Source organism: Elgaria multicarinata, chromosome 5, assembly GCF_023053635.1.
Source record: "Elgaria multicarinata webbii isolate HBS135686 ecotype San Diego chromosome 5, rElgMul1.1.pri, whole genome shotgun sequence".
Lineage (NCBI taxonomy): Eukaryota > Metazoa > Chordata > Lepidosauria > Squamata > Anguidae > Elgaria > Elgaria multicarinata.
The window spans coordinates 89102820-89118046 of record NC_086175.1 but is presented as its reverse complement, the minus strand read 5'-3'; positions in this window follow the sequence as shown (position 1 = coordinate 89118046).

Genomic DNA, 15227 nt, shown 5'->3' with positions numbered 1-15227 from the left:
TTGTAAATGACCCTGTGCCTTTCCCTTTAAAGAGTTTGTCTCCCAGTCTCTCTCTCCCTCTCCCTCTCTTGGATGAATAAATTATATTATGGTTCAAGAGTTCTTCACTGTGCAAAATTAACTAAGCAGGTGTAAATTGAATGAAACTTTAACAGACTCGAAAGGGGTTCCCAGCAGCATCTGGCCTCTGGCTTGCTTCAGTCTGGCTACCAGCCAGCCATGAAACTAGGCAGCTGTAGCTGCTGTTGTGGATGGCTTCCTCATGGCAGTTGGCAGAGGTGAGACAATATTTCTGAATTTACGTGACCTACCTGTCAACATTGATACTTGGCCATTGAGATATTCTGGTAGGAGCTGACAGCCTCACACTGAGGTGGCTCTTTTTTCTTCTCCCTTACAATTCCACCCAATGTGAAAGCTCTATTTGGCTGTTTCCCCTGTGTAGCCTTTTAAAACAGTTAACCAGGGAAATATCTCTTGGCGTGTTCCACGTCATTCAGCAATTTAAAGATCCCACCCTGCCTGACCAAAATAAGAAAGAGAAGTAGCAACTATCATCAAAAAAAGTAGTGCCCTAATATGTCTTATTTTGAATAGCTGCTGGTTTTCTGATGGAAAATACTTAAAGTATAAATGAAACACAGTGGCATACAAATAGCCATTTTGACATATGACTTGCATTTGTAAGTAGAATTTAAATATGAATTATTGATATGCAAGTGATTCAAGCATGGAATCTTTGGCCTTAGCTAAACTGGGCGAAATCCTGGGGTGATCCCTGGGATCATCCCTGTGCATCCACGTGACACACAGGGGATCCTGGGATCAGGGAGGGATGATCCCTCCCTTGCCCCGGGATCTCACCTTCACCTTTGAGCCTGCTTTTTCTGCAGTCACGGGATGATCCTGAGACTGTGGAATGTGTGGGCGGGCATCACGGGTTGTCCCAGTTCCTGGGGGGGGGGAGGGGAAATTAAGTTTAATTTTTTTTAAAAAAACTGCCTTTCTGCGCACTAGCATTCATGCGCCCTTCTTCTTTAAGAATTTTTTTTAAATGGCGGCTGCGATGCCCTCATTCTCCAACATTGTTATGCACCGTGTGCAAACAGAGCATACGACTATCGCGAGATCTTCATCCCTCCATCTTGCTAGACCACTAGGTGTAGCTGAGGCCTTTGAGCCCAGAGTTTGAGATTTAACTGACATAATCTGGCTCTTTGCGATAGGAGCTCAAGTAAATGTTTATGTCTTGGAATTCAGATTTTCTTATTATAAAACCAGGGTTAATTATAATTGTAACTTTATACTAGTGCAAGCCTATGCATCCCTATTCAGAAGTAGAAGTGCATAGGATTGCAGCTTAAATAAAAAAATAAATTGTGCTTTCCCAGTTTCATTTAAAGCTTTAATGGAATCAGTAATGTGAGCTGTGCTGTTATGAAAATATATTTGTTAGCTTATATTCCTATAATAGCACAATATATTTGAAAGATGTAAGTAATGAATCTTCTTTTGAAAAAAATAACACATTTTATTTTATTTATTTAAAAGATTTATAAGCTTCCTTTTAAGCAAAACACATTTGGGGCCTCCCTCGTGAAGAATAACAGCCTATACGGAATGTCGTCATTGACAGATTGACCATTCTGTTCAATAAGCTTTAACCATGGTTACAGGGGATTGTGGGATTTGCAAAAGTGACTGCTGAGGGGAACACTGAGAAGATTCTAAGATTCATTTGCATTGGAACACAGGAACGTACGTAGCTATGTAATAATGAGTCAGACCATTGGTCCATCTATTGTCAACACTTAATTGCAGCTGCAGGATTCCTGCAGGAATCTGGGGATTGAAACTGGCACCTTCTGCAAGTAAAGCAGGTGCTCTGCTACTGAGCTACAGCCCCTCCATCCTTTCTCACATTGTGCATGGGGATTTCTAGGTCCAGCAGACCAAGCCTCACACACTATGGGCACACCCAAAATATGCCCCAGAGGATTCTGCAATTGATAGCAATTTTATGGCAGATACCCAGGAACAATTTCCTTGAAGGTGGAAAATTTGAAATACATTGAGTTACAAAACCAGGCCCATTTAGGGATACTTATTTAAGAATTTGCCAACTTGGAGAGTGTGCCCACCCTTCTCCATATGCCAGAATTGGTATATGCCAAAACACCAAGTGTGAGATCAATCCTGGGTGTCCCAACTCCCTTTTCCTCTTTGCAAGGATATTTCCTCTTATATAATTATTTTGCAAATAAGTGATATTTAGTTCTCTGTAGATTTCAGTTGGCTTTGGACTCACTTCCTTCTTTTGAAACCATTGAACACTGATTGGAACCAAACTTTCAATTTTATATTTTATTTTATTTTAGGAGCAGCAATATAATGCTTATTGCAACTTGTCTATCTAACTTCCTTCCCTTTGTTAGTGTGCTGTGCATTGACCAAGGGGCATTCATTATGGAGACCCCTTTGAAATAACTTCCTGCAAAACCCAGCTCTTACAATTTGCCTCTTTGGACTTTGAAGGTGTTTTTCTTTTGCGCCTATGTTTTTTCCCCCTCAGCTCAGTAAGAGATTCAGCTTGAACTGCTGCCTGCGTGCTCTAATTATTTCATGCTTAATTTCTTAGGCACATGCTGCAAAATCACAATGATTTGGAAAACTGTCCTGAAGTCTCTAAGGCTCTAACACCATTTTTCATTTTAACTTTAAACACACACACATTTATTCAAGGAATGATAATCTTTCAGGCAAATATGCCACACCTTCTCCTTTGGTTCAAAAAAGAATTCAGAGAAGAAGAAGAAGAAGAAGAAGAAGAAGAAGAAGAAGAAGAAGAAGAAGAAGAAGAAGAAGAAGAAGACTCTAAATTCCTCTCCTTTAAAAAGCCGGCCTTTTGTTCTCCACATGCAAGCACTTTTGCCAGAAAAGTGGTGGGAAAACTGGCCAAATTGGATGCATCTCCATTAATGAGTCTGTTCTGTCAGCTGAACTCTTTCAGCGGAGCTCACGATTTCAACCATTAACTTCCTTCAGTTTGAGGGAGGGTGAAAAGATGAGAAAAGAAACACCAAGGTGAAAATTAATAGTAGAATTCAAGCTCCCTAAAACTGTGAAAAGATGAGACAGTAATTGGGGACTCAATGCCATATCACTCCCTTCTAATTTTAACCAAATTAACTCTTCCAAACCTGCTTCATGAATTATTCTCCAGTTTAAATTTATACTGAAGAACCATTTGGTGGTTTGCTTTAGTTGTTCTCTGCTTTTGGGGATACAGTGGATTAAGGCCCATGACCAGATGAGGTGACAGAGCACTGAGGTACTACTTCAGAATGCAGGTGGTAATGCTATTTCTTAGGACTGTGCACCCCCTACCCAAACCGCTTCGGAACTTGATCCAGACCTTCCAGATCGGGTCGATCCAAACCTCCCCCGATCTGATTGGAACTGGATCCTGGAACTGGATCCCCGCCTCCCCACTTACTTGCCTCCATGGCGGATGGCAGAGGCAGGTAAGTGGGGAAGGGGGGACAAAATGGGGGCCGAATAAGCCCCTCCCCCTTATCTGGCTCTGCCACCTGACAAACTGCGGTGGACAGCAGAGCCAGGTAAGCCCGCCCCACTTACCTGGCTTCATTGCGGTCCGGGCGGCAGCTTCAACTGTTTGGCCTATTTCTGGCCTGAAGCCTGAGCTGCAGTTGAAGCTGCCACCCAGACCACAACAGATCCAAATAAGCCCCCTCTCCCCTCCCCCCTCCCCTGGCTCTGCTGCCGTTGCCACATGGACTGTGGTGGCGGCACTGCCGCCAGGTAAGCCCCCTCCCCCTCACTTACCTGGCTCCATTGTGGTCTGGGCGATGGTCTGGGCAGTGGACCATTCTGAACCACTTTGAGCCAATCCAGACCTCCCCCGATCCACTCCGGAACCGGGCTTCAGAGGTCCGGATCGGCCCGCTCCACTTCGGCTCCGTGGATCCGTAATGGAGCAGAGCACACCCCTACTATTTCTGAATGTGAGATATGAACTACAATTAGAAATGTAGCAGAACTTGGAAAAGTCTGTGCTAGGGCATTTCTCTACTGCTTGTTAGGTTTTTACTTGCAGAGCTTTTATTAAATGTGTGGAGAACTGAAAGATGATATTCCCCATCTACAGCTTGAGGTGGTTCCCGTAGAGGCTGGTGACTCTGATGCCAGTGGGACTCTGAATCCACTTTGGCTTTCAGTTAGAACCAGTCCTAATTCTGAAGGAATGCTGAAGGTGGTCCTGACTGAAACCTGAATCACTGACAGTGCAGCCACAAGCCTCCACTGGGGATCTGTCCGATTTTCGCCCCCACCTCCCACTCCTTGCACCTGAGGCAGAAAGCACTGCAGCTGCTTCCTCACCTGGGCTCAGAGCCCCGACCTCGAATGAGGATGAAGAAGAAGAAGGAGGAGGAGGAGGAGGAGGAGGAGGAGGAGGAGGAGGAGGAGGAGGCACCAAGGACCCAGAGCATTCTGAACCCTTTTGAATCCTGTTCCCACTTTTGTCACTGTGACTTCATTAGACATGCTCAAAAGTGCATCTAGTGAATAACAGCAGAAAGGAGGACAGAGAGGTGGAGATCACCTACATCACTCCTTCTGCTCTGGCAGGCATCTACTTGCAGAGCATAGGAATTTTGGAGCACTACGACATCAGAGTTTTCCCTGGATATCTTTAGGGATTGCTCTGTTAAAAAACAAAATGCCATGCAGAACAAAGCAGATCTCTACTATCACCAAGCCAAACTGCCATCACGCCCATTTCCCATATATATGTATGTATATGTGTGTGTGTGTGTATACACACACACCACTCTGTCTGCTGCCATTGGGAGGCTCTTCTCCTAGGTGTCCTGCTGGGCCAATGAACACAGGAAGTGAAGTGAGGACTTGTATAATAATGAACACACCACTTATTTAGAGAGCTTGTAGCAATATTGAAAGACTGGCATATAAGATGCAGTGAGTTTGCCACCAGAAGAAATGGTGAGGAGACAGGTGTGAAGACATATGACTTGACAATAACCAGAGAGTGAATGAGAATTTGTTGTCAAGTATGAAGGAAACTGTAGGTGCACATCTTGATAAAGATTATTCCAATTGTACTTCCAAATTAAAAAAACATAGCAACTGGAGAACCGAACTAGGGCAGAGCAATAAAAGTCAGGCCAGTCCTATCATTTGGCAGAGTGAGGTGGCCACCTCAAGCAACAGACATTGGGTGTCCTAAAGTAAAAACCAATTGTTAGTTATTTAATTTATTATTGCATTTTTACTGCCAAAGGTCCTTGAGGGATTTTTTAAAATGTTTTTATTTTTGCTTCATGTGCCAAAATAAGTTGGTTGGATATGGGTACTATGAACCTTGACTTAGTGAAGGGAGGGTATTTACTGTTCTGCCTCAGGCAGTAAAATGTCATGGGCTGGCCCTGATCAAAGCCACCATTAATATTGAGTTAAGGAGAGAGGTAGAAAGGTATTTTTGAAAAACACTCTGGCCATTCAAAACCTGTATATTAATTTATTTTGAAACAGAAATATTTCTTTAAAATGATAATTAAAAGCCACTAATCCATTACTAACCCCAGTCTGCTCTTAGATAACTGTTATAGGCTTCTTGCATGAATTGACCGGGGGGGGGGGCATTAAGTGGGTGGTGTATTTTAAAAATAATAATCTGCAGTTTAAGCTTCTTGTGTATGCCCGTACGAGAAAGTTTGCAAAATAATTAGGAAACCTTCCTTCTCTTGCTAGCTGGCAGGTGCTAATTGTTTATTTTCAACTAAACTGCTAGAATTCTTGAAAGGCCAAAAATAAACATAAAAATCTAAAACTCTGACACTCTTTAGAAAAAGTGAAGCAGAAATAGCAGCTGCCATTTCAGCAAATATCTATGTTGCAGCAGAGAAAATGCAGGAAGTTAATAGAGCTTTTGTTGAGTTGCACATTTATAGCGCAGAGAAATGCGACTTCCATACATCTTTCTGCTTATAGTCGTGTGAAGCAGGAAATTGCTGAACGTGCCTTTGAAAACTTTCCACATCCTCTATCAGCTCAGAAGCACATCTCTTCCCACATTTTGAGTTAGGATGGCAAGTGTCTTGGTCAATATGGAGGGTTATCAGAAAGGATAGTTTTCTGTCTGAAGGTGTTGTGTTCTATTTTTGAAGGCCTGCCCAGACCAAATCTGGTTTAAAGACAAAGAGCTATAAGAAAGAAGCCAGCGGAGCAGGGGCCTCCCACTCTGAGCACTTGGCCAGCAGACTGAGCAAACACATGGGTCACTTGGGGCTCATCTACCCCTAAGGGTGTAGCGGGAGGGAGGGGGGAGGATCACGGACTTACCTGCTTCCACGATCCTCCCCCAGCTTCTATACGGACACACAATGTTCTGGAAGGGAAGAAGGATGTTGTGGGCATAAATTTTTTTTCTGGAAGAGGAGCCCAGTCGTGTAGCCCCAATGTGGGAAAAAAGATAAGCCTTTAAAAAAATCCCTCTGTGGCCATGCCCCTCTCACTATCCCAGGGATGGTGAAATTGCTGCCACTCACCCACCCTAAAGGACACGGAGCCCACCCTGAACAGCTCCATGCCCAGTTTGAAAGCAGGAGGAGGCGGGAAGAAGCCAGGATAGGCATCCCCCACCCCGTGGAGCTTAGGATCTTGCCAAAACTATGGGAAAAATCGGGATAACCGAGGTCTCCGTTATCCCAGAGAAAGTCTCTGCCTGTCCCTGGTTGCTCCCGGGATCCCCTGTGCATCATGTGGATATACAGGGATGCTCCTGAGCTGATCTTGGGATAACTGCATTGTGTAGACATACCCTTGGTTGCAGTCTCCCCACTATGGTGAAATGTATTGTATTTCTATTTGAATGATAGCAATTATTTCTACATTTACATCTATGGATAGAAATTATTATATGTATTTTTATGGAAATATATGCCCTCTTTTTGGGTGGGGTTGCATTTCGTCTTTTGGGGGAAATGTGTATGTTTAATAAGGATCATCTACTTCTCTGTAACTGATAAGCAGACACAGAAGTAGTGTTCAAGGCAGGAATTCTCATCATTAATACAGAGGCTCTTTATTGCTTTTAATTCCATTGCTGTGTCTTAGAATGAGGATGATTATTGATCTCTGCTGCCCTCATGCCTTCAAGGGCTTTCAGAAAACACAAAGTGTGACTTCTGATTGCGAGAACACAAATGACACTATTGATTGCAAAATGTATCTGTGCCTTTATAGTGCTATCCATGATGCACCTTGAATGCAGATAGTAAAGCTAACATGCAGGTATGTGGAAAAGTATATGAAATGTATATCCTTCTTTGTTGCTTAACTTGGATAAAATCCTGGAATGCCTTTCTGTCGTTCAATACTGGGCAGGCGATGGAGAAATTTGAACAGTTAATAAGTGAAACACATTTGTTGAAGAAACAGAGCTTATCTCTTTGTCTTCTCAATGAATCCTTTGCTGCACACACTTGATCCTTTTTGAAACAAGGAACTGAAACGCAATTGTTGATGTTTTAATGAGGAAGAATGGCTAGAACTAGGATTGGAACTGTCGATGTTGCTCAGCTAGTAGTAACATCTGCTCTTTTCTCTCTTGTTGTAGTTTAGAAGCTGAAGGTTCAACAAAACATAATGGCATCTTATGGACATCCTCCTACACTGCAAACAAAACATCTTAACTGCATTGTGGAAAAAGTTAAAAATTGATATTTAACTCTGATGAGAAGGGTGAGTGGGAAATATTGGGTTGATTGGAATAACATTTGAAATGTTCAATCTGGTCCTATTGACGGACCTGACTCAATGGCCCTGCTGCTCTCATCTAGGATGCCCTGTCCAAATGTTGCCTATCTGCATAAACTCCGATGTCCATTGGCTGAAATTGCATGGTAGATTTCCCTATTTTTATCCAGGAATCTACCATGTGATTCCTGCCTACGTGCATAGGATTTTATGTACTGCGCTACAATTGGACAGGCCGTCTCTGTATGGATGATTGGCACTGGAAAAGCAGCTATGAAATGCTGGATTGATCCTTTCAAATATTGTCCTAACCAGTACCTATAAATTTTATACGGAAACTAGTGAATGCCCCCATGTTTGCATAAATTGGAATTCATTTGGCATTAGCTCTTAGTCTGATACAGCGAAGGCTTCAAGCAAAGTTACACAGCTATCCAAATTAGACACATTGTGCCTAGGCCATCTGAGTGAAGCCATGTCCACCATGGTACAACCCTAAATCCCCTGAGTGAGGGGTCTGTGGGGAGAGGCGGCTGTGTAACTCTGTCCTTCAGAGTACTGGCTTCAAACTGTCAACTACAAATTTATGCACTGGTAAGGGAAGTCTGCCGTCTAGTGAGTAAAGATGGTATGGCAGGCTTCAAACACAGACTCATGAAAATTCATTACAATTCATTAATGCTTTTTAAGAACCAAGTAACCTCATGGTGCACACCTCTGGGGTTGTCTTAGTATGGATGACACTTTTCAGGTGCCTTGGTTTCACAGTCTTCGTGCTATGGCACAGACAGACTTCTTTTTATATAAGAATATGATAGTGTGGGGCTTATTACTCAAGAACTACCAGACCAATTTTGCTCATTTTTTTTTTTTTAAAAAATTAAGAGTGTCGATGTGCAGAAAAAATTGATTTTTTTTTTTTAAAAAATTCAAAACTTGAGCTTTAATAGCCTGAGGCAGTCAGGGAACTACAGTTCCACATAGCTCTGCACTGTGCAGCTGTGCAGGAAGAAAAACACAGAGATGGAGGGAAGGCCTTGGGCTTTGTGAGCTGAGCCTGTTCTGGCAGTGTCTATATTGGCAGCAGGGAGGCAGGACTTCAAATAGAAGACAGTCCTCTGGCAGAGGATTGTCCTCCATGCAAGAGGACACATAGCCACCCTACAGTGTTGATGGCCCCAGGGAGAGGTTTCATCTCTCTAATGAATGCAATGTGCCAAGGGTTAAAGATGGCTTCTCTGCCAAAGGGTGGCTACATATGGCTATATGCCAGATTTGCATTCCTTAATGGTGGACATCAGACAAAGGGAAAAGCTTTCAACCAATAGAGCATTGAATGTAACTTATGACTCGTTGAGATTGTGCACCTTAACTTGAAAATTGAACGTAACTTAATTTGCTAATCCAGAACTGACCAATAGAAGGGTTAGAAAGAGACTAACACCCTTTTGTAGTCAGGACCTATATATACTGTGAGATTCCTTTGTTCTGGGTTCCACCATCTTGTGGAACCGGAGAGCACCCCCATACTGCAGTATCGGAAGTAAATGGATTAAGTGTATTCTCCAGCCTCGTGTGTTTGATTGGCTATTAACGCGCCGGGGAAGCGGGCCTTTAAATCCCTGGTTAAGGGACAACAGTGTGAAGCCAACTAAAGCAAGCAGAGGGCTCCAGTTTGGTGCTGGCTTCAGACCTGAGGACGTTTGGGTTTTTCAGCTCTTTCTCCAGCAGGACATTCTTCTCTGCTGCCAGTTTTGAGAGTAGACTTCACAGTGAGGTGAGGACATGACTCTCCTTTGTGTCACAGAAGGGCAGCACCACTTTATTAGTTTTAATTCATAGACTGCCATTTTGGTTGGAGATATAGAATCCCCCCAAACAGGGGCCTTCCCTGCATCAGTTAGTTAGGACTGGAAGGCCACAGCTAGACCTAAGGTTTATCCTGGGATCATCCAGGGTTCGCCCCTGCCTGAGCACTGGATCCCCTGTGTGTCACCTAGATGAACAGGTTTGACCCCTGGAGGATCCAGGGATAAACCTTAGGTCTAGCTATGGCCGAACTGAAGTAATTACCACCAGTATAGATTGGCCTACACGCAGGACACACGTTGAATCATTTACAATATTGGTATTGTATCAAAGAAATATTCTTGATGCAAATGTGACCTTGAGTTTTTTTTGTTTTTGTTTTTTGTTTTAACACACACCCTGAAAACGTTTTTACAAATCCTTGGTTAATAACTTCCTGGCATAATTCATCATTAAGAGTTTTTTTCCCTGTCATTTTGTTGCTTTTAAAATCAGTGCTGCTTGTTTAGGATGCCATCTGCAGGCGAAAAGACACATTTCACTACTTTTTATTATCAACTCAAGGAGACAAATTTCAGTGCACAATGTCCTTAAACGGAACTTAATGGCTTATTTATATGGACTGGCATTTGCTACTTTCTCTGCAAAACCAGAAATAGTTTCTTTGTGCAACTTTGAAAGGTGACATGAAATTGCACATTTAATACAGATACTGCAATTTGAAATTCTAAAGCTACTTCTTGAAAAGAGAATGCTATCTTTATAAGGCAAAATAGAGGGGAGGGTGTTAATTTAAACAGAGGTTCCTCTGGACACGTCAGATGCTAAGTAATCAAAGATAGGGTGACCATATTTTGGAAACCAAAATGGAGGACAACATAGCCGCCCCATGTGGGGGTGCCCACCAACATGTCCAGCCCCCCAAGGGGGCGTGCTCACCAGCATGTCCAGCCCCCAAAGGGGTGTGCCCACCCAAAATGGCCTTGTTCACAGGTCTGATTTCACAGCACACAATTAAGACAAACCTGTGCTACATAACATCCTAATGTTAAAATCACTGGAATAAAGTATACGTGAGACATTCAATGTATCTGAAATTAACTTCACTCATTCCTACTTCTGTAGCTTTTGCTGTACGTTGAAGCTTTTGCTATACTCTGTGCTCAGCTACACCAAGCAGGGTATTCTACTATGAAAGCGGTATATAAAAGGCAGGAGCCACACTATTACTTTATAGAGGTATTAAACTGCACTGCAGGATCTACACTACTGCTTTATAGTGGTACTGAAGTGCACTGACAACTGTTGGGGCCCATGACACATCTACACCAAGCAGGATATAACACTATGAAAGTAGTATGAAAGTGGTATATGGTATGTGTCATGGGCCCCAACAGTTGTCAGTACACTTCAATACTGCTATAAAGCAGTAGTGCTTCTGACTTTTCTATACCGCTTTCAAAGTGGAATATCCTGCTTCGTGTAGATGAGTCCTGTGTGTGATACAGTCTTCCCTTCCCTCAAATATCTTTTCTGACTGCAAATCCTTCACTGGATGACCATAGTCTAACCTTTCCTAACATTTAACACTGTTTCCCTATCACCTTACTGCATACTGCTACCACTGAACAAATGAAGCAGTTGACAAGTATACAACAACCAAACAACCAAGCATTCAGAAAGAGTATAAACTACTATTAGCCTGCAAACGTTAGCCATGGAACAAAATGGATTTAAGCTTGTCTTAGCTTGTTTCAACTTCAACCAGACATAACAGTCAAAAACAACCGAGAAAAACACACCTACATTAAAATTGCAATACCTAATGACAAAAATGTTGCAGAAAAGAAAAATATACACCACTGGATATGGAAGTTAAAGTATTATGGCAACAGGGAAAACTTACAATTATTTGTTAGTCACATCAGTCACCAGCATGACATCGTGGTTGTTTTTACAGAAAACCTTCAAAAATTAGGCCTGCCAAAATACATGCACGCCAACATCCAGAAAGCAGTCATACTTAAAACATGTTCAATGGTCAGGACGTTTCTGAATCAGTAAAAGACAACATGACTTGGCAAAGCCCATCATGTTCATCTAGAAAAACCACTACAAGCAAGAAAAGACAGATAGATGATGTATGGTCTGAAATAGATAGAGGGGGGAGGGGAATAACTGTCCTTTGGTTCCTAAACGGCACCCAAATCAGTGCAGGTTGCATTCTCTACTTAGATGCAACTGCAGCTCATTGTATTTGCTGTAGGCAAGTAGCATATTGAGAGTAGGCATGTGCTCCGCTCTGATTAGAAGCGCAGAAGCAGGAGCGAATTGGCCTGCTCCGCCTTGCCCAGAGGCGGAGTAGAAGTGGACCGCGGACCCGTAGAAGCAAGGCGAAGAGAAGCGGCCATTTTCGGAGCGCTCCGGTTTCCCCGGTCTGATCCGATCACCATCTTGAAACATTTCGCCCATAGGATTGCATTGCGGAAAAGAAAGGGGGATAACTGTGTTGCTTTTGAAGCTATCTTTCTGAAAATTCTTGTGCTTGGAGAGTCGTGGATGGGGTCATTTTGAGACTACACTCAGCTCTCTGCGTGGTGCGGGTCGCGCACTAGAATTTTTTAAAAACCGGCGGGAAATACCTTTTTCGAAGGGCTGAGGGGCAGAGTCAACTCCCGGTCATGATCACATGATCCCAAAGTTGGAGGAGGGGATAGGCAAAACGGGTAACTTGGGATTCTGGGAACTTCTCTTTCTTAGTCTGAACGGACTTTTCCCAGTGTTTTTTAAAACAGTAGCCCCACCAAATGCACAAACACAACCTGTGAAATCATATACTAAGCCAATAATAAGAGATAGAAACACAGCACTGCTACCCACCCTAACTTTGGGGAACAACTGAAAAGATGTGGTGCAAGGGGATGAGCTCCCCTAGGGCATCCCATGTGGACGTGCCCTCAGTCTGTCCTGTACTTGGAAGGCCATCAGAGCCTTCCAAAGAGAGTAACCCGGTGGAGCAAAGCCTATCATGAGTTGAAGTGAGAGTTCTATTTCTCAGAGCTCTCGTGGTGGAGCAATGGCTTTCATGAGTTGAACTGACAGCCTTGCTTCTTAAAAGACTGGTTACTAGGACCAGTCAAATTGGCAGCTGCTTCCCCCTCCCCTGGGCATGTCCCCCTATTGCTGGTAAAAGACAGGTATATCCTTTTTTAAAAAGTTCTTCTTGTTGTTTATTCAGCAACACTGTTGCTTTTAATTCCACCCCTCCTTCGTTTATTTATTTATTTATTTATTCCATTTTACATGCATTACTGGCTATCCTTGGCTCACTTCCTTATGCCCCCAGAAATGTCTGCTGCCTGCCTGCCTTCCCTCTCTCCTCCCCTGCCCGCCTCACAGGGATGTTGTGTGTGTCTGGCTTTGACTCAGGGGAGAAGTCCTTCCTGCGTTCACTTGGAGTTTTGGAAGTTCCAAATCCATTTTTCAAGTGTGGAAGAAGATTCATATTAGGTTGATGATCTCTACTCCCCAATTCATTGCATGTTGGGATTTCCTTTGAAATGGCCCCATTGAGATGTCTGCAGGTTTAAGCCCCGCCAAAAAACAGGGGATGATGGGACTGCCTTGAGTCTGTGTGTGTGTGTGTGTGTCCCTGGATAAGCTATCATGGTGCCGAGTTTGAGGTTTCTAATGTGCAAATTGACTGAGCTATCGAAAGGGGTGTGAATGGGGTGTTGGATTTTCATAAATTCCCCAAAAATCAGGGGATGATGGGACTGCCTTGAGTCTTGGTGTGCATCTGTATCCCTGGATAAGCTATCATGGTGGCGAGTTTGAGATTTTTTACGTGCAAATTGACGGACCTATCGAAAGGGGTGTGAATGCGGTGCCCGATTTTCACAAATTCCCCAAAAATCAGGAGATGATGGGATTGGCTTGAAACTTGGTATGCGTGTGTATACCTCCATGAGGTGTCATGGTGCCAAACTTGAGGTTTCTAACTTTCACAGAAAAAAAGTTGTATACTTTTTTAGCTTAATGAAAGCCTATGGGGGGGGAAACGGAGCTCCGATCCAGATCCGGAGCTCCGCAGCGGAGCGAAGCAGCCCGATCCGAAAATCACAGATTTGGAAGTGAAGCGGAGCGGGGGGTCCGTGCACACCCCTAATTGAGAGGCACTCCATGCCAACACCTGATTGCATGGATATCTCTATTCCTCAAAAATAGAGAGGACAGTTTCAGTCTGTGGCAGCCAGGGTGGCCATGTGTCCTGTTTTACAATGGACTGCTCTCAATTTGAAGGCATCCTCTATTTGAAGGGCTGTCCTATCCAATTCCAGGTTCAAGAACGGTTGGCTACCAAGAGTTAGCACTTGAAGAGTCAGGCACACAGGCTACCTGGTCACAGGTTCCCACACTATGGTGAGAAGTAGTACATTTCTGCTTAAATTATAATTGTTTCTAAATGTGTATCCATATATATAAATCAGCATATGCAAATTTAATGCAAATCACCACCCTCTTTTGTCCTTTTTTTGGTGTGTGTGTGATTTCCTCTGTTTTTGGTGATTTCCACTTTTTGGGGAATTTTTAAGTGGTCATCCTAGTGGCAGGATGGCTAAAAGTCAGAACAAGTTCATGAAATCTATGGCTTCTCTGCTCTGAGATAATCATGTGAGGAGGCCCAGAAAAAGAATAACAGTGATTTGTTTTCTTCACATTGGTGAACTTCTTTGGGCTGTATTTATGTCTGGCTTTCATTTGCATAAAGACTGATCACAAAAAAGTAATCTTAAACTCTTTGAAGCATAAGAGTTTGATGAAGCAGTTAATTTACAACTCACTAAAGCAGTATTGGCTTTGACTAATATGTCTGCAAAGCAGATATATAATTTTTTCTTCTTTTAGCATGTGCGTTTGAAAAATGTATGCAAACATTCTTCAATCAATAGAGGAAGAATGTGTACATTTCAAAGATGTGCACAATTGATGTGTACATTTGGGGGGAAATGCACCAAAATACTTTTTCGTTAAAAAAAATAACAAAGTTTGCAATCTGATATGGACTTGAGTCAGAACGAGCATTGAGATGAAATTCAGAGAACTTTGGGAGCTTGTGTCTTGCTGAGTCACACATCCCTAATTTTAGCAGGATTCTCTGACTAAAATGCCCTCCAAAGGGGCATGCAAATTTAAAAGACACAATGTACAACCAAACAAAGATAAAAGCAACATACAAAAACAACGATTAAACAGCCAGCACACCAGCTACCTAAAAATAAAGCAAAGTTTAAACATGAATCCAGTCAGCCACTGTGAAACACCTTCTCATCATCTTACCTGCCATTTTAACTGGGGGAAAGTCAGGGTCCCTGCTCCAACTTCCATTCCCAAAGATCATCTGTATGGGTGAATAGAGATGTACTTCCTGATCTCTAAATTAGGCTTCCTGTCATGCCTCCCCCTGTCCTGTGGTCTTGATTTAGAATCAGACATTGAGGGGGCTGATTTAAGACATGCTCAGGCTGTGTTATCAAACCTTCTATCAGCCTTCCTCTATGCCACCTGGGGGACGCTCAGAATTGCAGCACAACTCATCTGGAGACCCCCAGGTTGGA